Here is a 25,219-nt window from a genome sequence, read left to right on the forward strand (position 1 = left end):
ATGTTTTGTTCTCTCATGAAACATTTGATCTTTTGTAAGGAAGATGGCACTCTGACTGTCACAAAATACTGTACTGATTTAAAGGTCTTTATTGAGTTCACTGAATAGTCCCTTCAACCAAATAGCTTCTTTACAAGCCTTAGTAATCGCCATGTACTCAGCTTCAGTGGTAGACAAAGCGATTGTAGTTTGCAAAGTGGCTTTCCAACTAATTGCACAACCTCCGATTGTAAAAACGTAACCTGTGAGAGATCTTCTTCTGTCAAGGTCTCCAGCAAAATCATCATCAACATACCCAATGACCACTACAAGAAAATAGACTTTTAGCGGCGCTTTTTTTAGCCTTCAGCTGCACTTTTAAATGCCACTAAAACTTTTAGCGGCGTTTTTTAAAACGCTGCAAAAAATGCCGCTATAGGTAACGCCACAAAAATTTGTGGTGTTTATTTAAAAAACGCCGCTAAAAGTAATGGCTTTTAACAGTGTTTGTTGGGAAAGCGCCGCTAAAAGTCATGGCTTGTAGCGCGCTTTTCCTACAAACGCCGCTAATTTTAGCAGATTTGTAATTTTTTTTCACCAATATCCAGCCCTTCCTGCATTAAAATCCAACCAAATACAACAAATATAATATAAAATGTAGCCAAAAACAACAAATTTAGCATAAAAAATACAACCAAAAACATTAATTCTAAATGATACTTCAAATTTAACTAAAGATATATGATATAATTAATAAATAAAGTATAATTTAAAATATTCTTACAATAATGTTAAACGTGAAAAAGTTAAAAACATTCTTACAATGAGAAAACTAATGTCTAAGATGGCAGCTTTTGCGATTGCTGAAACATCTGCATCATCTCTGAAGCTGTAGCTAGAGGTCATCGTACTTTTTGCTGCTCGCTCGCTATCGCGCCTCGCCTTTCCTCTTCTGCCGTTGCCTCCCTTCTTTGCCTTGCCTCCTCTCTCGCCTCCGCCTAAGTTGTTCTTGGAGTTCTTCATATTTTCGTTGAACCTCGGCAATTTGCTCAACTGTGTTCGCTTGCATCTGAGCTATCTGGTCTCTTAACCTCTGAACTTCAGCTTGAGCTTGACTTCCAGAAGGCATGTATTGCTGGGAGCCGGATCCAAAATATTAGGTCGGGGTAACACCAGATCCTTGAAATCGAACCCGACCGTACCTTTTAGGACCTAAAACTTCAGTGATAATTCTGTTATCAATGTTCTCAAGATTAACAGAACTATCAGTCGAAGCAATCGCTTCATATTCTACCTTCTTCTCCTTTAGTTTCTCCTAAAAAAATCAATTAAAGAGTTAGAAACGAAATATATAATAAAAAGGAATACAACATAACTTAACATTATTTAAAACTACTAATGATGAATTGAATTAAACAATTATAATTAAACATTATAAATATTTAGAATAAATCAAATATTATTAAGTAAATATACCATAATTTCTCTAGCTTCGGATGTCATAGGAGATCCATCTTTCTTCCTATGCGTAATCTCAAAAAGCTGAAGGCGTCTAATTTTTTGTCCAGATTTGACTTCCTACAATATAGTAGTAAAAATATTATTTAATAGTAAAATTTATTAATATTTGAAAGAATTAATAAATTCATAATACCTCGGCCTCAGCTACAGAAGCAAAACTTCTCAACCCTGCCGTGTGCGTAAATTTTTGTTTTTGCCTGCTGCTTGTTCCAACTCGCTCACGGTCCTACATAATAAAATTATTATTATGTATATAGTAAACACTATATATAAGAGTTTGGAAATACGTAATACCTTTTCTTTCTTTGAATTCCAGAATCTAACTGCATCTTTCCATTGATACCTCAGCATTCCCGACGGGACATTTCTCAATTTTTCCTCGAGGCTTATGTCTTTCTTAAAATATTATTTTTTAAAGTACGTTTATTGTCTCTCCATTTTTTACCCAATGCCTTCTTGATATAATCATCGAAGACCTCTAAAGCAAACCTCTCCTAAAAAAACACAAGTTTAGAATGTAAATATAAATGAAAATTAAACCAAAGTATTATAAATTACATTCACATTTTGTTACCTTAATATTAGCAAGAGCCTGATTTTTGTTGCTATCAGGCATGTGATGCCATGATTTGTAGTTAATGGGCAACATATTGGCATTTCGTGCTAAAATGCCCAAATAGCCTACTAAAAGTCGAGCTTCAGATCCAACAGGCTGACCATGAGTATTTCTACTTACTTTGACACGCTCGACAGGATCTAAGTTGTATAAATCTTTAAGCAGCGTACGTCCTCGAACTCTACGCGTCCCACCACTTTCAGCTGAAAAATGATATACTATAATTATATTAAAATTGACAAATAAATCAATAATAAAAGTCAACACATGTAAAATGAACTTAACATTACTTTGAAATTCTTCAGGCTCGTCAAGTGTCTCAGGCACATTCAAAGATCCAACAATTGTCTACTGTTCACTATTTCCTTCTTCCGAATTTGGAGTATTCTGGACAATACTTAAATCTCGTAATCTTCTTCTACGTATTTTTCCTGCAATACACATAAAATAGTTAAAGTTTTAGTAACAAATTACAATAATAATAGTACATATAAAATAGTTAAATTATATAACATGACCAAGATTAAAATTATAATATTACATATAATTAAAAAAATCGTAAAATCTTACTACATCATTATTCGTAAATATCTTCATCCACATCATGTCGAACCCATTGATGTTGTGTACTAGTACTAAGGATATTTTCATCTAAGTTTTGTTCTGGAAAAGGTAATGTTTCTGATCTTTCGACGATGTCATCTCTACTTCCATTACCATGTCAAACAAGTCTCTAGGGGTGTTCCGGAGTACAACATACCAATCCTCATCAGTTAAATATTTCGAATAAAAAACTTGTTTCACTTGAGATGAAAATACATATGGCTCGTCCATCAATTGTTGTCCAGTGTGAATCAAGCGAGAAAAATTCACCATTGTAAAACCAAATTCATCTTTTTTAATTCCTCGAGCAGTATTAACATCAGCCCAATCACACCGAAATAAGACAACTTTCCATCTGCCATAGTAATCCAACTCAATAATGTCGGTAAGAAGTCCGTAATACTCCACATTACCCTCAATTGGATTACTGTCCCTAGCACTAGCATAACTTGTAATTGAAGAATTAACAACAACTCCACAATTTTGAGTTCTCCTTATTCTCTCGCGATACTTTGTATGAAATCTGTATCTATTGATGAGGAAGGCACTATATCTTTTTATTACTCTGTTCGAACCTTGGGAAAGCCATTTAACTTCGTCATTGACATCCTTCCCACTCCAAACCTATTGAATCGAAAGTAAATTGAATAATTATAAATGTATTATGTAAAATTTCGCGATTATATGTAACTTATTAACTTTAGTTACATACCGTTTGACTTAACCATTCATGAAAAGATTCTGTGAATAACTTGTTAATCTCTCGATGTTGTAATCTTCGAGAGCGTGCACGAGATCTCAAAATTTGTTTGTACTCACTATGTTAAAAACAAGTTTAATTGGTTAGAAGATAAACAAATCAAAACGACGAATATATGAGGAAATTTTAGAACTTACTTGCGTAACGGTTCAACTAAATCGTGATGAAAAAGTACATATCGATGTGCTTGTATCCACGATATATCATCTAATTCTGCAATTTCAACTTTGCCGATTGGTTCTCCATAACTTTGGAATAAATAAGTTTCGGCCAAGTTATGATCATTGAGCCCATCATTTCTACTTGGTCTATTTAATCATGTTTCAACATCTTCTAAATATCTAGAACAGAAGGTTCGTTGATCATTATGCCACCTCATAGATTCGGCTGTTTTTGAGGACATGAAAAGCCTTTGAAGTCTTGGTATTAGGGGAAAATATCGCAAGACCTTAACTGGCTTCTTTCTTAACTGTGCCCCACCTTTATCCGTATTCACATCTTCTGTATTACTATTCATCCAACGAGACTTACTGCAAACATGACAAGACTGTTGGTTTTTCTGATCACCCCAGTACAACATGCAGTCATTTGGGCAACTATGAATTTTATCGTACCCAAGACCCAAATATTCTATTAGTCTCTTCATAACTTGACAAGACTGGGGAATTTTTGCAAACGGAAACATCTCTCTCAGAAACTCTAGCAGCATTGTAAAAGAGTTTCCGGTCCACCCTCCTAAACATTTTAAGTGAAATAGACGAATGCAGAAGGACAATTTCAAATATTTTGATCCCTTGTAAAGTTCTTCATTCATTTCATTAAGTAAATTGTAGAACTTCGCCGCTTCTTCATTTGGCTCCTCATCAGGTGCACTTGTTCCCGTTTCGTAAAAAACATTTCCACCAATATTACAATCATCGGATGCAATAAAGTCAGGTGGAAACGATTGCTCACCATGGCTATACATATTAAATGCATCCCGCAACATATCTTTCATGTCATCTTGTCTAACATACTGATGGTAATCAGTGTCAGGATAAGTCGGATTAATCGTTGAAGAAGTTCCACTAGATGTACACTCTCCATGGAAAATCCATTTTTTATACCCCCGAATAAAGCCATCAACAATTAAATGTTCGTAGGCAACTTCACGAAAATGCAGTTGATGTTGCCACACTTCTTACACGGGCAAAGAATCATATTTTCTTGGCTTGCATTTTGAAATGCAAAATTTAGAAAAGTTTGTACTCTATTTTGATAGGCATTGCTTACCCTTGACAATTTCATCCAACTCCTATCCATTTCGTAGTTCTTGAAATCTAAAGTTGACAACATATTATAGTTACTTAAATGTTCTCAATTGATTTAAATCATGTCATTATACTAAATATCAAGCCTCTAATGGGTATAAACTAATTCGTAAGTTATGGATTTTCAAGTATAGATTTGTGTATTATGTAAGTTAAGTAAGTTTCAGTAAGCTAGTTATGTAAATTATGATATCAAATATATTTAAGTATTATGGAAGTTATGTAAGTTAAGTAAGTTTCGTAAGCTAGTTATGTAAATTATGATATCAAATATATTTAAGTATTATGTAAGTTATGTAAGTTATGATATGATATATATTTATGTAAGTTATATATTTATCTAAGTTATATAAGTTATGTAAGTTATGTAAGTTATATATTTATCCAAGTTATATACGTTATATAAGTTATGTAAGTTATATAAGTTATATATTTATCTAAGTTATATAAGTTATGTAAGTTTTGTAAGTTATGTTAAATATTTATCAAATATATTTATGTATTATGTAAGTTTTTATTTGACGATGTGGAAAATCACATTGATAATACATATCAAGCATCAAGTATCTACAGGTAAGTTATGAATTAAATAATATTTAATTAAATAATATTTATAAAATTATTTTAATTAAATAATATTGAAAAAATTATTTTAATTAAATAATACACATGTCGTTTGCTTTTATTTGACAAATCACATGTGCAGTTAAAATAGTCCACAATTAATTTAATTTATGTTTTACAAGTCATCTTTTCTTAAGTACATGTTAAACCACTATGTGGACATCCTTATTTAGCTTAAAAGGTATGATTTATTTTGATTAAAAAGTTTAACTTAAATGATAAAACGGACGATAATATTTGTGATAAAACGGACAATAATATTTGTGTTAAAACGGACGAGAATATTTCAATAATAATTTAAATTGAAGTTAAAAACTATGTAAAATATTTTATTAAATATTTGTATATTAGATGAGACATATTATATTAATAAATAAATTTATTAAAAATCGTGATAGAAATATTTGTATATTAGATGGGACATATTATATCAATAATAAATTTATTAAAAATCGTAATAGAAATATAGAAATATTAAATCACAAATTACAAAAATAGGGTTGAAAAATTAGTAAAGAAGACATCAAATCATATATGTTCTCGTTTTTTTAATTAGTAGGAATCAAAATTAGTAAAGAAGGCATCAAGCTTCAACAGTACTTTCAGCCTTAAATTACCTATGTTTAAAATTTGTTCTTCTTTGAGTCTATAAAGAGTGAGCATCTGGTATGTATTTCTTTTACTTCATAAATAATTTTAAAAATTGGTATAAATTGCGTTTCTTAAATATTTATTTTAATTCTTTATTACAACTTCAGAAACACTTATTAATCTCTTTATGGAGACTTAAAATCCTACTGACAAAATTCAAAAATTAATAAATGTCTTTAAATGTCTTATAAAAGTATAATAAAATATTAAAAGAATATAAATATAAAAAACAGATATCAATTTTTTAAATTAATTGTGAAATAAAAATTCACCTCTATACGCATACTCACCTCACGTACATTGAAAAATGGCATAAAAGATATTGTGCTCAATTTTTGCAACTCCACAACCTCAAGTCGTAGCCTACCCAACCCAATGGGCTAACTTAGACAAGTATTTTTTGCACTTCAAACCAGCCTGACTCATTTTAATTTGAATAAAAAAATATTTTTTAATTTTAATTTTAAAATATAAAATATTAATTAAAAATATATTTAATATTTTATTAAAATTTAATAACAAAATGGACTTTTAAAGTGTGCAAGTCAAAAACAAGTCAAGATTTGAAATTTTTATTTTGATAAAATATCTCAAATTACCTATAACCCCTTAATAAATCCATAAATAGAAGATAAACTCAAACCCATATAGTCCTACGTTGATAATAATACCAATACCAATTAAACTAAAATACAATTCACCATACTCATATAACCTTCAAGATTCCAAATATATGAAAAACAAAATCTAATCATGCCCATATCCATACCTACACAAGTAACACTGGTCATCAACCTATCCCCTAAAGAAATAGATTTGATAAAGATCAAAATAACCCATTTGCAGACACTTCGAAGCCATTAGAGCTTAAAAAGTTACACAGCCACCCACAAAGGCATGTGTATCATTCCACTAGAAATCAAATTGTAATAATTATGGTCTTTCATTATCTGGAGTCTTTTACTTTTCCTAAATTCTCCATATCCAATACATACAGTCATAAGAATGGAATGAAAGTATAATCATCCAACTATATGGAAAAACTTGGAAAAAGATAAGCTTTTCCATAACATTTACCCGAATCTTGGTAAAGTAGATTATTATACTTAGGGTATAAAAAAAATAATTACACTAAAAATCCATTTATACTGATAAGCTAGAGTAGTCCACTTCTACAGAACTACAGGTATATACTATTCATTCAATCTAAAGAAATAAGAATAATATAAGTTTCAAACTTCTACAATCAGGTACTCCAAAAAAAAAACTAATGATTCAAGTAAACAAATAATATGATATGAAAGAAGACCAAAAAGACCAGCAAGTAAAAGGGTGAGTATCCAAAATATCAAAAATACCAGAAAGAACAGCTTCAAGGAAATAAATTACATGCTTTTTAAGACACTTGGCCTAAAAGGGTAACTTAACATGCAAGATCAATCAGGAACCAGCAAAAGAATTCACCTTGCTACAAAGTAATAATGAAATTATACAGAGCAGGTTAGCATAATATCCTAATGCACTAATTACACCAGTAAGAATTTCCAAACAAGGAATAATCCAGACACATTTCCAGTGCAATGATACAGGCGATCATAACATATGGAACTAACATTCTATCTAATCCTCAGTAATATCACAATTTCAACTATGTCCATCTCGATACAACAACAAATCATATATATATTAAGTCATTTAACTAGCAAAACAAAAACTAGAACATATACGAAAGATGAACAAAAAAGCAAGTCATTATGGTACACAAGAAGAAATAATCCAAAAAAGCGTACCCTTTATCTTTCCCTTCTTCCCCTTTCTCTTCTATTCAGTATCCGAAAGTAAATATGATGATGAAGTAGCAGGTGAAGCTGCTGCAAAAGATTGTGAATTCCTCCACCAGTAATTTCTCTAACCCAGGTTTCAATTCCCTGTTACAAAAATCGAAAAGCATCGAACCAATAAAATGAGAACCAAGAAGAAGATGGGTGAAATAGCTAAGTGAGGGTTTTGGCTTACCGATTAGGTGCAGCAGAGGAGTGCGACGGTGACGTAGCAGATAGTCGAGTCGACGGCGATGCAATAGATGGTCGGGTCCGGCGATGGAGAGATGGGTTGGCTTTAGATTTGCTGAAAATTTAGGGTTAGGGAGAAAATTTTGGGGGAAAATTTTAGGGGAAAACACTTAAGCTTTTCGGGTATGTCTTTGAGGTTAAAAGGGTGGAAAAAAACAATGTTGTTTATGTGAATTTAGGGGAAAACTGATTTGGTGTTTTGGGGGAAAAGCCTAAGGCTGCCGGGTATGAAAGAAATGAAATTTAACAAATTAAAAGGACGCCATTTCGGCAAAAAAAAATTGACCGTTTGCTGCGCTTTATAAACGCGCCACTAAAAGCTATCTATTGCGGCGTTTCTAAGAAAACGCCACTAATCTATAACAAAAACGAGGCCGTTTTCTTTAAGCACTAATGTTTTTTGCGGCGTTTTTTCAAAAAATGCCGCTAATCCCCTATATATTCAACTAAAACACCGTCATTTCCATAAACTTTAATTCTTTTGTGGCGTTTTTTATAAACGCCACTAATCCCCTATCCAACTAAAACGATGCCGTTCTATTAAACTATAAACTTTTTTTTGCAAACGCCGCTAATCCCCTAAATATCCGACTAAAACGACTCCGTTTTCTTTAAACTATACTGTTTTTTGTGGCGTTTTTTGGAAAAACGCCACTAATCTCTTAATTTTTATATTTATTTTTATTTGTTATAATTTGGTAGCCAAAATAATTAACTTATGATAGTCAATATTTAATAATATATCTATATTGCATGATAACTTTGAAATTTTAAGTTTAAATTTCCTTATATAAATTAAGCGTAGAGGAATTAATTTGAATTGAATTCTTCATTCAATTAATTCTTTAGATTAATAATTTTAAATATTAATACTAATGATGATAAATGTTAATATGATGATAATTAGTTATAATTTATTCCTAATATTATGAATTAAAGTTTAGAATATTTATCTATTTCGATATATGGTACATACTAATTTTTTTTTACATTTTACTAAGTAGATAATTTTCAGTTTTTATCTTTTAAATATGCTTAATATTTAATCCTTATATTTTAATTTCTAATATAATTTGGGTTCTATGTGTTTATAATGTTATTAAGTAGATATAGTTACCTATCCATATCAAATTTTGTTACTTTTTTTATTTATTTATCAATGTTTTTTTAATTCTAATAATTATCAAAATTTCAAATAGTCTAGATTAAATATTTTAAATATATAAAAGCATTAATTAATTGTATAAATTTCATCATTTAACAAATTTCACGTAAACCTTAAATCCTAAACCATTTAATATATATAAAGTTTATCTATTATCTCTAAATAATTTAAACTATAATCATATATAATTTTAATATATTAAGATTAATATTATCTCTTTTACAATTATATAAGAAATCGTTTAATATATAAATTAAAAATGATAATTGATCAAAACCCTAAACCTTTAACCCCTAATTGGTCTTTAAACCCTAAACTTTAAACCCGAAACCCTAAATCACAATACATATACCTTAGACTATAACCTTAAACCATAAACTCTTAACTCTTAACCCCTAATCCTTATCCCCTAACCCCTAACCCCTAATTCTTAATCGATAACCCCTAAATCTTACCCTCCAATTATTAAACCCTAAAGTACCCTCCAACTATTAAACCCTAAAGTACCCTAAACTATATAATTCATAACCCTTAAAATAGCAACTCCTAAACATTAAACACTGAACCATATACCCCAAATCATAAACACTAAACTATAATGATAATTAATTTAATATTTTAAAATTAATACTATCTCTTTTAAAATTACATAAGAAAATATTTAATATATAAATAAAAACAATTAGTCATATACCAATAAACTTTAAAATTATTTTAAATAATAGTATTTTAATAAATATTTTCCTATGTTTTTACTTTTAAAATTATTCTACGTGTCATTATTTTTTTAAGAATTTAAATATTTAATTAAAAATAGATTATACTTTTAGCGGCGCTTCTTAAAAACGCCGCTAATGCTGACTTATAGCAGCGTTCTTCAAAAAAGTGCCACAAAAGATTGATTTATAGTGGCGTTTTGCAAGAAGGCGCTGCTAAAGCAACTAAAGCTAAAAAATGACACCGATGTGTTTAGTTTTTTTTGCGGCGTTTTTTGAAAAAATGCCGCTATATATCGATCTTTTACGGCGCTTTTCTAAAAACGCTGCTATAAGTCAGAATTAGCGGCATTTTTACAAAGTGTCACTAAAGCCACTAAATCTCAACAAAAAACGACGACGTTGTGTTTATTGTTTTGCGGAGTTTTCTATAAAGCGCCGCTAATTGTCAACCTATAGCGCCGCTAATGCTCTTTTTAGGGGCATTTTTTACTAAAACGCCACAAAAAAACCTGTTTTGGTGTAGTGGACTCCATCTCTAGTTCTTCCAAATTGTAAGCAAACATCAGTAATACCTCGTAAGTATCTTAGAATCCACTGAATTGCTTTCCAGTGTTCTTTATCGGGATTTATCATGTATCTGCTAACTGCACTTACTGCATATGATAAATCTGGACGTGAACAAACCATAGCATACATGAGAGATCCCACTGCACTAGAGTATGGAACATGTGACATGTACTCAATCTCATCATCTGATTGTAGAGACAAAACCGATGAAAGTCTAAAATGGGCTACTAAAGGAGTACTAATAGGATTAGCACTCTGCATATTGAACCTACAAAGAACTTTCTCAATGTACCCCTTCTGACTTAGGTACAATTTACTTGTTTTTCTATCTCTGAGAATCTCCATTCCAAGTATCTTCTTTATTGGTTCTAAATCTTTCATCTCAAATTCTTTACTTATTTGGGTTTTGACCTTTCTTATCTCTCCTTTATCTTTTGCTACTATCAATTTGTCATCAATATAAAGAAGTAGATACACAAAAGAATCATCACTATTTTTCTTAAAGTAAACACAACTGTCAAAACTACTTCTTTTGAAATCATGAGAAGTCATAAAGGAATCAAACCTCTTGTACCACTGTCTTGGTGACTGTTTCAAACCATAAAGGGACTTTCTCAACAAGTAAACATAGTCCTCTTTTTCTGAGACTATAAAACCCTCTGGTTGTTGTATGTAAATATCCTCCTCAAGTTCTCCATGCAGAAATGCAGTTTTTACATCTAACTGCTCAAGCTCCAAATCATGCATGGCCACAATACCAAGTAAAGCTCAGATTGAACTATGCTTAACAACTGGAGAGAACACATTTGTGAAGTCCACTCCTGGAATTTGACTGTAACCTTTTGCAACAAGCCTTGCTTTATATCTGGGTTCTTCAACTCCTGGAGTCTCTTCTTTCTTTTTAAACACCCATTTACAACGAACAGCCTTTTTACCTTTATGAAGTTTCACAAGGTCCCATGTTCTATTTTTGTGGAGTGATTCCATCTCTTCTTGCATTGCAAATATCCACTTTTCTGAGTCTTAACAGCTAACCGCCTCAGAATAATTAGATGGCTCTTGATTCGCATCTATATCTTCAGCCACATTTAAAGCATAAGCAACTAGATCAACCTCAGCATACTTCTTTGGAGGTTTAATTTCTCTTCTAGTTCTATTTTTGACGATAGAGTATTGTGGTGAAGAAGCAACTCTATTCTCAATTTTTGCTCTAGCTTGAGGAGTTGACTCTGTATTAATCTGATGCTCCACCTGCTTTTGATTTTCTTTATTGGAAGAGTCTTTAAGAGATAAGTTAGGTAGCATATTAGTTACATCAAAAACAACCTCTCTGCTAATCACAACTTTTTTATTTTCAAGACACCATAACTTAGACCCTTTTACACCAGCTTTATAGCCAAGAAAAACACATTTAATGGATCTCGGTTCCAATTTTCCATTATCAACATGAGTATATGCAGGACACCCAAAAATCTTTAAATCAGAATAATTAGCAGGATTACCAGACCATACCTCTTGTGGAGTCTTTTTCTCAATGGCAACGGATAGAGATCGGTTGATCAAAAAACATGCAATAGAGGCTGCTTCTGCCCAAAATGACTTCGGTAAGTTGGCATTTGACAACATACATCGAACCTTCTCCATGATCATTTTGTTGATTCGTTCTGCAACGTCGTTTTGCTGTGGAGTATGACGAACTGTCAAGTGTCTCATGATCCCTTCTGACTTGCACAATCTATTAAACTCATCAGAACAGAACTCTAAGCCATTGTTTGTGCGGAGGTATTTTGTCTGTTTTCCTGTCTATTTTTCAATCATAAATTTCCAAGACTTAAATGCGAAAAACACATCGCTTTTATGCTTCAGGAAGAACGCCCAAACTTTTCTGGAAAAATCACTAATAAAGGTTAGCATATAATTAGCTTTACCTCTCGAAAGCACTCTGGATGACCCCCACAGATCAAAATGAATATACTCCAATGTTCCCTTTATGTTATGGATTCCTCTAGTGAATCGAACTCTCTTTTGCTTGCCAAAAACACAGTGCTCACAGAAATTCAGTTTGCAAATTCCTTGCCCATCAAGAAATCCTCTTTTGCTCAATTCTGCCATGCCATTCTCACTCATATGCCCTAGGCGCATATGCCAAAGTTTAGTAATATCATCATCTGACAAGGAAGAGGAAGCGACAACTGCATCACCAAGAATAAGAACCCCGCAAAACATATAACTTGGCAATCTTTCTCGCCTTTCATCACAACAAGGACCCTTTGGAATCTTTAAAACCCTACTTTCACTGTATATCTGCACTTTTGAATCAAGAGTACTCAACGAAATTAAATTTCTTTCCACTCGAACATGTCGTACGTCACTAAGTGTTCTGACAACTCCATCAAACATCTTAACTTTAATTGTTCCAACACCTGCAATTTTACACGAAGCATTATTTCCCATCAAAACAACACCTTCAAACACTATTTCGTAAGTATTAAACCAATCCCAATTGGGACTCATGTGGAAGGTGCAGCCTGTATCAAGTATCCACTCCTCGCTTACTTTAGAATCATTGACAGAAGCGACTAAAAGTTCACCATCGTTGTAGTCTTCTACAACATCAGCTTCACCGAAATTTTTTGGTTGTTTTCCATTTTGATTCGCAGCCTCCCTTTTAATCTTATTTTGTAGCTTATAACACTCAGATTTAATGTGCCCTTTCTTCTTACAGAAGTTGTAAGTTTTACCTCTGTTTGAAGACTTTGATTTACCCTTAGATTTACCGTGAGGATTCCGTTCCTGTGTCCTTCCACGATCATTATCAATATTCCGATCTTGTCTCCCACGAACAATGAGACCCTCTCCCTAAGAGTCGAGTTTAGCCACAAGATGCTTCATCTTATCATACAATGTCAAAGAATCATAAACCTCATCAACTGTGAGAGACTCGCGGCTATAGAAAATCGTGTCTCTAAAGGTTGAATAAGACTGGGGCAACGAACAAAGTAGAATCAACCCTAGATCTTCCTTATCATACTGAACCTCCATGGCCCCCAAGTTTGAGAGAATTTCTTTAAACATTGTTAAGTGTTCGTGTACAGACGCACCTTCCTCCAAACGATGAGCATAAAGACGTTGCTTCATATGCAACTTGCTTGTTAGAGTTTTCAACATACATAATTGTTTTAGCCTCTTCCATAATGCAGTGGCAATCTTCTCTTTCATCACATCTTGTAAAATTTCGTTGGACAAATGCAGATGTAATTGTGTTAATGCCTTTCAATCCTTACGCTTCTTCTCTTCATCTGTTAATGTCGAAGGCATTTTATCTATCTCTAGCAGGGCATCGTCCAGAACCATCTGTGCAAGAACTGCTTGCATCTTAATTTGCCACAATGCAAATCTGATGTTGTGGTCCAACAGCGAAATTTCATACTTCAAAGGCCCCATTACCGTGATCGAGATGAACAACCCGGAAGCTCTGATACCAATTTATGAAAAAAATAAAATAAAATAAAAAATAAAGAACACACAAATTTTACGTGGAAACCCTTTCGGGAAAAAACCACGGGCAGAGGAAAAGAAAATTCACTATGTCGAAAATTTGAATCAATACAAGAGGAATAGACTATGTCTATTTATAGGCTTGTAAAGCCATATTCTAGTAGGATTGAAACACCTTATCCTAATCAATATAAAATAGATGGATTTTAATAAGGTTTAAAAAACCTTATTCTAAAATAAAATAAAAGAAGTCTAATTCTATATGGATTTTACTTTTATTTTATTTTCCATCGTATTTTATTTAAATAAGAATTTGGGTCACTTAATTCTAACAACTAATAATAGATTTACTGGTCATATTTCTCTAGCTTTGTGTTGTTTGCCCACTTTAGAAGAAATTTATCTTGACCAATCCAACTTGGAAATCTTGGAGCTAGATTCAAATCTATTAAATGGTTCAATCCCTTCGCGTCTTGGTAAGTTTTCCATGGTAAGTTTTCCAAATTGCATACCTTAAGCCTTATTCAAATCTATTAGAAGGTCCTATTCCTGAAGAAATTTGTGACTTAGCAAATTTAACTTCATTAAGCTTCTACAAAACAAATTGAATGGTTCAATCCCTTCTTGTATTGGTAGTTTATCAAAGATACAGGACTTAAGCCTTGGGTCTAATCTATTAAAAGGTCCTATTCCTGAAGAAATTTGTTACTTAGCAAATTTAACTTCATTAAGCCTTTACCAAAACCAATTGAATGGCTCAATCCCTTTTTGTATTGGTAGTTTATCAAAAATACAAGACTTCAGCCTTGGGTCCAATCTATTAAAAGGTCCTATTCCCCAAAAAATTTGTAATTTATCAAATTTAACTGTATTGAGCCTCTCTCAAAACATATTGAGTGGTTCAATCCCTTTTTGTATTGGTAGTTTATCAAAGATGCGGTACTTAAGCCTTGGATCTAATCTATTAAAAGGTCCTATTCCTCAGGAAATCTGTAATTTATCAAATTTAACTGTATTGAGCCTCTCCTAAAACAATTTGAGTGGTTCAATCCCTTCTTGTATCGGTAGTTTATCGAAGATGCAGTACTTAAGCTTGGTTCTAATCTATTAAAAGGTCCTATCCCGAAAGTAATTGGCAAGGTTTTTGATCTATTATATCTAAACCTTAGCTTCAACCAACTCTCAGGTCCTGTCCCTATCTTGTCTGCCACTAATCTCTACATTGTCGATGCTGGAAATGGTTGTAACAAGGTTTCTCCTGATCCATTTGAAGGCAATAGTGGTTTATCACCCTATATGTGTCCTTTTCTAGTAACCAACAAAGCCAACAGTAGTAAAATTCCTTACTATATCAAAATATTCCTCCCTATTGCCATCTTATCCACATTATCCATTTCGGGATGTTTTCTATTTTCACAATTTAAGCTCAAGAATAACCGTGTCGCTGTACAATCAACGAAGAATGGGTATTTGTGTTCCATATGGAACTATGATGGAAAGATAGCATACGAGGATATTGTCGAAACTATTATTTTGAAAGAAAAAGGTCGACTTAAAAAAATAAAAATAGAGTCGTCACCAATCCTTTTTATTTAGGTGTGACCGGATCACCTAGAAATTTGGTCGTTTTTAGTAAAATATTTTGATTTACTAAAACAACGATTTTGGTCTACAAAATTCGAGAAAACGGGTTCGGGAGTCAGTTATGTACGAGGAAGGGTTAACACCCTTGACACGCCCAAAATTGGTACCTAATTGATTAATTAACATCTTGATGTCGAGAATTGAAAAGATTTTAAAAGAAATTTTAAAATACGATTCCTTTTTATGAATGTTAATTTCAAAACGCTTGAATTACATTGAAACGAGCATCAAAAGGCCGATTCGTCCTGAGATAACAAAATGCCACATCCCGTAAGTTAGGATGCGATGTTTTAATCTTCAGGAATAAGTTTGCCTCTAATTTTTATCGAAACTTCATGTATTTTAAAATCCAAAAGGGGATTTGGCTATTTAGGTTTAACAAGAAAATCGAAACCCCGTAAGTTAGGGTACGATTTCTTGAATTCCCGGAACGCGAAATATTGCCTTATTTTGAAGATTTTTCTTTTTGAATAATAACGAGTGCAACACTTAGCAATGTTCGTTTATTTTTTTTTGGAGTAAAATGAAACGATCTATATTGAATAAAAACGTTAGAGCTTAATTCACAATGCGATGACATGAAATAAAAGTATAATAATGATCATGGAACAATAGTATATGAATACAATATTAGTGAATGACAATGATGTGAAAATACGAATAATCGAAATATGATACACAATGACAATAATCACACCACATACATTATTTAAGTATTAACATTAACAATAAAAAAATGAAATAAATAATATAAAACAATTTAAAATAAATAATAAGACAATACTAAACAAATAATACATAAAAAAGCAAATTTAAAATAGATATTACAAAAGCAATTTTAAGTAAATAATAATTTTAAAAAATTAATATACAAAACAATTTAAAATAAAATAATATATAAAACAATCTAAAATGACTAATTTATAAAACAATTTAAAATGACATATAAAAGTTTAAACTAAATAATATGTAAAAAAATTTAAAATGCATAATATATAAAAATATAAAATATTTTTAAAAATAATAATGTAAAAGAATTAAATTAAATAACATATAAAATAATTTAAATCAAGTAATACATATAAAAATTTCAAATAGATAATATACAAAAAGATTTAAAATAAATAAAAATTAAAATAAATAATATGTAAAAATAATTTAAAATAAATAATACATAAAATTTTAAAGTAAATGATGTATAAAAAGAGTTTAAGATGGACATTATAAAAAATAAAATAGATAATAAATGAAAATTTAAAAGTAAACAATACATATATAAATTCAATATAGATAATATGTAAAAGAGTTTAAAACCAACAAAAATTTTAAAAACAGAATATATATATATATAATAAAACACTTTAGTATGAATAATATCTAAAAAAATTAAAATGAGTAAAACAATTTGAAAGAAATAATATATTAAATATTAAATAAATAACAAATTAAAAGGTTAAAATCCAATAGATTAGGACTAAATCATAATAGAAATGAAATTAAAGATAGAAAATAATAATAAAACAAACAATTTAAATAATAAAATACAACAAAAGATTGAAATTAAATGCGCAAAAATATTCGGGGACTAAAAAAGAAATTAACCCCATCTCTAGGACACGTGTCCTTTTTTAAAGCATCAGTGAGTCTGGGACCCGATTAAAAAATAAACAAAATTAAAGGGTAAAATCTATAAAAATGAAAATATCGAAAAATAGGCCTGATTGAATGGCACCACAAAAGAGGGGGACCATTTTCGAAAATAACCCATAAAATAGAAATGCGCGGATCCCCCTGGGTACGGGTCAGATTCGAGTTGGCCTTCCCAAAACGACGTCGTTTTGCGCTTGGAAAGGCCACCCAAAACGCTGCCATTTCAAACCCATTATTTAAGCCCCATTTTTTTTTATTTTTCTTCTTTTTATTCTCCTCGGCTCCGGAAAAGTCCCTTTTGTGCAAGGCCGGCCACTGGCCCATGACGGCGGCGTGACGGACACCGGGGAAGTCCTATCGCCGGAGTATGGGGAAAGTTGAGAGAGTAAAAGAGACCCTTTTTAGGTTTTTTTTTAATATCCTTTTATATTTTTCACTCTCTTGCACGATAGGACTTTTTCTTTTATATCCTTTTATATTTTGTTTGCATAAAAAAGAAGAAAGCTAAAATAAAATAAAAATAACACCAACTTAAGAGCAAAAAATAAAAGAGTAGTCACCTTTGAAAGTTTTTAGTTTTTTGATTGATCTTTTTGTATCGAAAAAAAGAAGAAGAAGAAAGAATACATTGAAATATCGTGGCTTTTATAGCTGAAACTACCATCTTTTGATTTCTATTTTTTTATCTCTTTGTTATTTGTTTTCTCTGCTGTTGTGTGTTTCTCCTGGTTGCAAGTGTCAAACGTGTGACGCGTGGAGGAGGTGGTGTGCGAGGAAGCGGCAGCCAGGGGGTTAGCATAGCTTGCGACAGCAGCAAAGCTAGGGTGCTTAGGGAAGCTTGCTGAATTTTTTTTAGGATAGTTGGCCTTGGGTATTGGGTTAATTTGTAATGGGTTTTAGTGTTTTTTTTAGGCTGATAATTGGGTATTGGGTTTATTATTTGTTTGGGTTTTATTATTATTTTTTTGTTTTGTTGACTTGGGCCAAAATTGGCTATTACAGATAATTTTTGCAACAACGGAAGATTTCGACTTCTGATACTGTATCGGAGTTAGTGGTTATGGAAGTTGTTTACAGAGCAAAACTCCCTTGTGGTAAAGTAGTTACTTTGAAGAAAATTCATCATTTAGAAGCCGAAAATCCAACTTTTGAAAAGAGTTTAGGAACGAGATCAAGTTTCTAACAGAAATACGACATCGAAACATAGTGAAGCTTCATGGGTTTTGTCTACACCGACGGTCTATGTTTTTAATCTACGAATACATGGAAAAAGGGAGTTTGTTCTGCAACTTAAGAGATGAAGTGGAAGCTGTGGAAATGGATTGGACAGAAAGATTGAAGACCATCAAAGGCATAGCACATGCTTTGTCTTACTTGCACTATGATTGCTACCCTCTAATAGTTCATCGAGACAGATCAAGTAACAATGTTCTTTTAAACTCGAGCTTTGAGGCCTTTGTAGCTGACTTTGGAACTGCTAAAATGCTGGATCTTGACTCATCCAATCAGACCATTATTGTGGGCACATGTGGATATATAGCTCCAGGTGATTTCTTTGCTTCATTTACAGATATTTTCTTTTGGCTTTATAAAATTAATTCAATATATAATTAATTTTCTTTTTTTATCTGGTTTGTCATATTCAGAACTTGCCTATACAATAGTTGTTACCGAAAAATGCGATGTTTATAGTTTTGGAATGGTGGCATTAGAAACATTAATGGGAAAGCATCTGGAAGAAGTGTTACCAGCGTTGTCATCACCAACTTATTTGGTAAATATGAAGTTGATGTGTTAGACAACCGTTTACCACTTTCGACAAGCCAACTAGTTGCACGAAATCTTGTTCACGTTGCTACACTAGCATTTGCTTGCTTAAATCCACAACCGAAGTCTCGACCAACAATGAAAGAAGTGTGTGAAGAGTTTCTTTGTGACAAAAAATCCTTGGGAATTCCCCTTCGGATGATTTCTTTGTTACAACTTGTGAACCGTGAAATCCATATTGGAGGCAAAACTGAAAATTGTGATGTTCAAAGTCCATGCACTTGTTAGATACTGTTTATCATGTTGTCATGATTTGTTTCTAAACTAGCTCTTGTGTTATATACGATGTAATGTTGAATACACTTGTTTATTCGGTGGCTATGGAAGAAATAAATTCTTGAATTTAATTCAAATCTTCATACATCATCAAGTTTTTTCTTCTTTCAAACAACATAAAGATAATATATAAAATTGAAAAGATTTGTAGCAAAGGGTTAATGAAAGGTAAAGAACATACTAACTAAACTGGAAATTCATTCTTATCTTTATATCTGTAGATGAACAAGTATTTATGCACATGATTTCTCAACTGCTGTATAACAGCTTAACTGCAAATTTGTTACTAACAGAAATCTAGAATATAACTGCTCTAACTACTTAATTTGTGAACTCTAAAAAAAATAAATTCTGGAGAAGAAGGATATTTGATATGATTTTTTGCAAATTTGTACTAGAATATTTGACCCGAAAAAGAAACTGTGACCTCAAAAACAATGTTATATGATCTAATACACGCCTAGCTTTCACGATCCTCATTCTCTGCCTAGTTTCTTGATTTTATATGCACAGTGCTATAAATTTTTATTGATTTTTAAAAATATAAAAAGATAAAAATATTCACGTAATCAAATAACATACTTTGCAAATAAAATGGTTTTTTTAATAATTCCCTAGTTGGGATCTAGTTGATGAATAACATCAACTTAATAAATAGACTTAATAATTTTACCTTTCATCAAAATGAGAGCCCTACAGGATACCCTTGTTACAAGTCCAATTTATCCTCCCCTAAACCCATTAAAACCCAATACCCAAAACCCAAACTCCTAAATCCATGAAAGCCCAATTAGCCCAAACTTAAAGAAAAAAAACCCTAGCTTCAATTGCACCTAGGTATTCGCCAACTACCCCCGCCACCACCGCCCTTGCAAAGACCGCCCCATCACATCCACCGCCCATTCACCCGCAAAAGAACAGACCAATCAAATAGAAAACAAGTTGGCTATATAAAAGCTTAAGGATCAAATGTAAAAGGGGATTTTTTTTCTTTTTCCTTTGAAAGCAATAGAAGTAACTTATTTTTTTTTCAAAAAAAAAGAACAAAGATTACAGCAAGAAGCTTGAAGAAAAAAGAGAAAATGAAGCAAATACTATAGGGTATTTCCTCTTTCATTAGCATTATTTGTTTATTTTGAAAATACCCATACACTAAATTGTTATATCATACAAATATATCATTTTATTTTTATTTTTATATATATATATATACGAAGTATAAAAAAATCGTAAAATAAAAAATAAAAAAAATACCTTTTTAATTTTTCAGCCACCGTGTACGGTGGCCGACGACGGTGGCCGACAACGATCGGTGGCGGTGACCGACCGGAGTTTTCGCCGGAGTGCATACCTGCAAAGAGAAAACAAAAGGGGGAAATGAATTTTTTTTTTAAACAAGCTGGAAATGATTTTTTTTTTCCAAAATTTTGCCTTAAATATCTCCTTAAAACGACGTCGTCTTGGGCAGCCCCTTTAAACACCAAAACGACGCCGTTTTACCCCTTGGTCATACCCGTTTCGACCCGACCCACTTCAGGATCCGCATTTTTTTAAAGGGGCTAATTGCACTTTTAGCCCCTCCGCTTTTTATCCTTTTAAAATCAAATTTTTATTATTTTTAATTTGGCCCCGAAATTTGTTATGCTCTGCAATTTGGTCCCCCGTGTTGCGCTGCGTTTTGAGGGGAAGGAATAATTTCCGTTTTGGTCCTTCCAAGTTGCACGCGTGTTCATTTTGGTCCTTTTCCCATGATTTCTTTTTAAATTTACCCCAAAACTCTATTTTAGTTCAATTTTAGTTTTTTTGTTTATTTTCATTTTTTATTGAATAATATTATTATCATTTCTAATATTATTAATATTATTATTTATATTATTGTTATTATTACTATTATTAATATTCTTGTTATTAAAATCATTTTTATTCCTTTTATTATTAGTTTTATTAATATATTATTATTATTATTATTGTAATTATATTTTATTTTTGTTTTTTACTTACTTTTTTTATTAATTCATTAATTTATTATTATTAACATATTATTATTTTTAATGTATTATTATTACTAGTTATTATTATTTCTAGTATTATTATTATTATTATTAATATTAGTGTATGTTTTATTATATATGTATATATATATATATATTTATATATAGTATTATTTTAATTACCTTATTTTAATATTATTATTATGTTATATTTACTTTTTGTATTTAAATGTTATTACTATTATTGTTATCATTATTAATATTAGTGAATGTTTTATTATATATGTATGTATATGTATATATATTTATACATAGTATTTTTTATTTACTTTATTTTAATATTTTTATTATATTATATTTTTTTGTATTTTAATATTATTACTATTATCATTATTATTATTAATATTAGTGTATATTTTATTATATATGCATATATATATATATATATATATGTATTTATATAGTAGTATTTTTAATTACCTTATTTTAATATTATTATTATATTATACACTTTCCTTTTATGTTTATTTATTTGTTACTTTATTACTAATTAATTTAACTTATTAATTATTATTATCATTATCACTATTGTTATTACTTTACCATCGTAATACAATATATTATTAATATTACTTTTATTTTCGTTATTATTATTATTACTATTATTCTTTATTGTCATGATTATTATGTTTATTTTTATAGCTATTATTTTTATCACTAATACTACTATTGTTATATTTATTATTATTACTTTTATTATAATTATTATTATTATTATAGCTTTTCTTTTATATATTTACGTTTTTTATATGGTACATTAATTCTACTTTATTATTTCATTATTTATTCGCTACATTTTTATGTAATTTCAAACTTTGAAAATTTCCTATTATCCTGTATCATTGTTTTGTTTCATATAATACTTATTTATATTTATTCTATTATTATTTTATCATTTTTACTTAAATTATAAGTTTGTTTACACATATTTCATGATATTTGTTATTTCTATTATCATTATCTTCATCATTAACATACATATATACGTGTGTATTTTTCATGTGCATATTAGTATTTTTACCATTACTACAAATACTATTTCTTTTATTATTTTATTAGAAAATTATTTTTTATTGTGAATATTATTGTTATTTTATGCTAATATTATATTTTAATGTCCTTCATTAATTGTATCATCGCTTGCATTGTTTACAATTTTCTATCGCAAATGATATTTTTTATGTTTTTAATCAATTTCAAAAATAAATAAGGCAACGTACCGATTTCAACACTAAGTTGCTGATTTCATCGCTATGTTGGGTGGATATCATTGGCTCGTGTTAAAAACGAGACGTCCTTCTAAAAAACCAAAAAATTCAAATTCTCGTATTTTAATCAGATTGAAACTAAGTATTAAATTAAACTTGTATTTTGAGAATTATGACAACGCGTGTTTAACAAGATACCAATTTTGGGCGTCGCGAGGGTGCTAATACCTTCCTCGTGCGTAACCGACTCCCAAACACTATTTTTTCTGGATTTTCGCGTAGACCCAAATTCAGCCTTTTGTTTAAGAAGAAATTTTCTTTTCAGAAAAAGAATGTTTATTAGGTGTCCGATCACACCTAGAAAAATGGTCAGTGGCGACTCCTTTTCTTTTTAAAACTGAAATTCCATTTTCAAATTTTCAAATAATCGCCTCAACTAGTGACCAAAGCGAAATTTTTACGTCGCTACATCTAACGACTCCACTGGGGAACATTTTTTTGAGAGTTGAGTCTAGAATTAAACGCGTGTTGTCAAAATTTTCAAAATTCCTTGTTCAAATTAATATTTAGTCGTGATCCTTAAATTTTGTTTTTGAAAAGTCATGTATTTGCATCATGTCTTAAATATTCTTCTAACTTGTTTTGTCTTTTTGTTTTTCAGCTCTAAGTTTGTATGGTTTTAGTTTTTTTAGTTTAGTTTTTAAATAAAACGTAAAGGTTTGTGAGTTTCTCCCCACACACCGTGCATTTGCATTTTTTTTGCATAACATGAGCTCTCTACCCGGGCTCTATCTGCTTAAGTGAAAGTAAACGCTATGCCTTTGTGAGTTAACTCGTCCCTCCGCACAGGCTAGTGAATACTTCCGGGTTACATATGACTTATGCTTTCGTGAGTTAACTTGTCTCTCCGCATAGGCATAAGTAAATGTAATCCCTTGAATTGAACTCGTGAGCTTGTGATGGGCTACGACCGAGGCTTCGTATTAGTCTTAGTAAATGATAGTACGAACAATTCGAGTACCTGTCTAAAACCAAAATCGCATATAGTAAACCATACGAGCCACTTAACTAGAGCCATGCCGAACCTCTGTCCGTTAATAGTCACCAAAATAAATACACGGGAGAAACGCCTCTTGCCTTTCATTTCCTTTACATTTACAATGTTTATGCAAAAGAATTGAACCGGGTAGCTTAATTTGTTGAAGTTTCCATAGTTTTTCTTAGTTCATATTTGTTGTGATTACTAACCAAGGTTGTTTTTCTTTATTTTTTATTTTCATCATGCATCATAGGCATCTTGATTAGGAATGTGTTGATTAGAGATTGGTTACCAAAAATGGGTTTCTGATGGAGGAGTCAATTACACAAGTGATCGAGAAAAATGTCGTGATTCGAGACTGGTCTTTGAAGACTCAGAAAGCGAAAGAGGACAGTTTAACGGAAGGATGTATCTACAATCTTCCCGAGCAAGTAACTTCAAATGCTCGTCAGAATAACCTCGAAGATTTGACTCGGATTTGGAAACAGTGGGATTTAGACACTAGAGGCATCTTTATCGAAAAGTACGGGGATATAGCTCACTTGATCACCGTCAACGTAGACGAACAACTGATTCAAGCCATAGTTTGGTTTTGGGATCCAGCTTACCAATGTTTCACTTTCAATCAGGAAGATATGACTCTGACCATAGAAGAGTATGATGTTTTGCTTCGTGTTGACAACGTACACTTCAACAAGATATATGTGAAAGAGCCCAAACCAATGACTTTCAAGAAAAAGCTAGTGAGGTTGACGGGAATGACTGATATATGGGATGAAAAACAAATAAGGAAAAAGAACGAAGTCAGTTGTGTCCCATGGTTTTCTCTGCGAGATTTAGTTCAAAACCATCCAGATTTTGGGAAGAGGATGGATCTGTTTGCTTTGGCCATTTATGGACTAATTGTCTTTCCAAAAGTTCTTGGACATATAGAAGTTACAGTAGTGGATTTCTTTGAAAGATTACAGCAAGGGATCAACCCCGTCCCGACTATTTTGGCCGAGACTTTTAGATCTCTAAGTTGTTGTAGGAGGAAAGAGGAAGGACATTTTATCGGATGCGCGCAGTTACTTAATGTCTAGATTCTAAGCCATTTTTGGAATGGAACGCACACCTTTCCACATGTTTTCAAAAACATTCGCCCCATTGAAAGCTTACCTTGAGAAAGATTGGCCAAAGGATGTCACCGAATAGTATTGTGTTTCAGTTTTTCAGAACCTTCGTACCGAAGATATAACCTGGAGAGCACCATGGATCTGTCCTTCAGTTCTATTATACAAATGTGGAAGCCAAGATTGGGTGCCTTTACTAGGATTATGGGGAGGAATTGGATACACTCCGTTAATGGTTCAAAGACAGTTTACTTCACGACAGTTCATACCCACTACCGGAGGATTGGCACAGTCTGAGTTTGCCTTTACAAGTGAGGGTTACATGAA

The 25,219-nt window shown here is 31.4% G+C and overlaps 1 long non-coding RNA gene and 1 pseudogene across 1 annotated transcript; one reads left to right on the top strand and one right to left on the bottom strand.

Annotated features, from left to right (window-relative positions):
• Positions 1 to 2,418: 2,418 nt before the first annotated feature.
• On the bottom strand, positions 2,419 to 8,402 carry LOC128280807 (uncharacterized). Its single transcript, XR_008270971.1, has 3 exons — positions 8,081 to 8,402; positions 7,855 to 7,992; positions 2,419 to 2,547 (listed from the first exon to the last, which is right to left on the bottom strand). It is a non-coding gene; the product is annotated as an uncharacterized LOC128280807 (long non-coding RNA).
• A 9,344-nt stretch (positions 8,403 to 17,746) lies between these two features.
• On the top strand, positions 17,747 to 19,561 carry LOC108459265 (MDIS1-interacting receptor like kinase 2-like; annotated as a pseudogene).
• The last annotated feature ends 5,658 nt before the right edge of the window (positions 19,562 to 25,219 follow it).

Source organism: Gossypium arboreum, chromosome 9 (genome assembly GCF_025698485.1).
Source record: "Gossypium arboreum isolate Shixiya-1 chromosome 9, ASM2569848v2, whole genome shotgun sequence".
NCBI lineage: Eukaryota > Viridiplantae > Streptophyta > Magnoliopsida > Malvales > Malvaceae > Gossypium > Gossypium arboreum.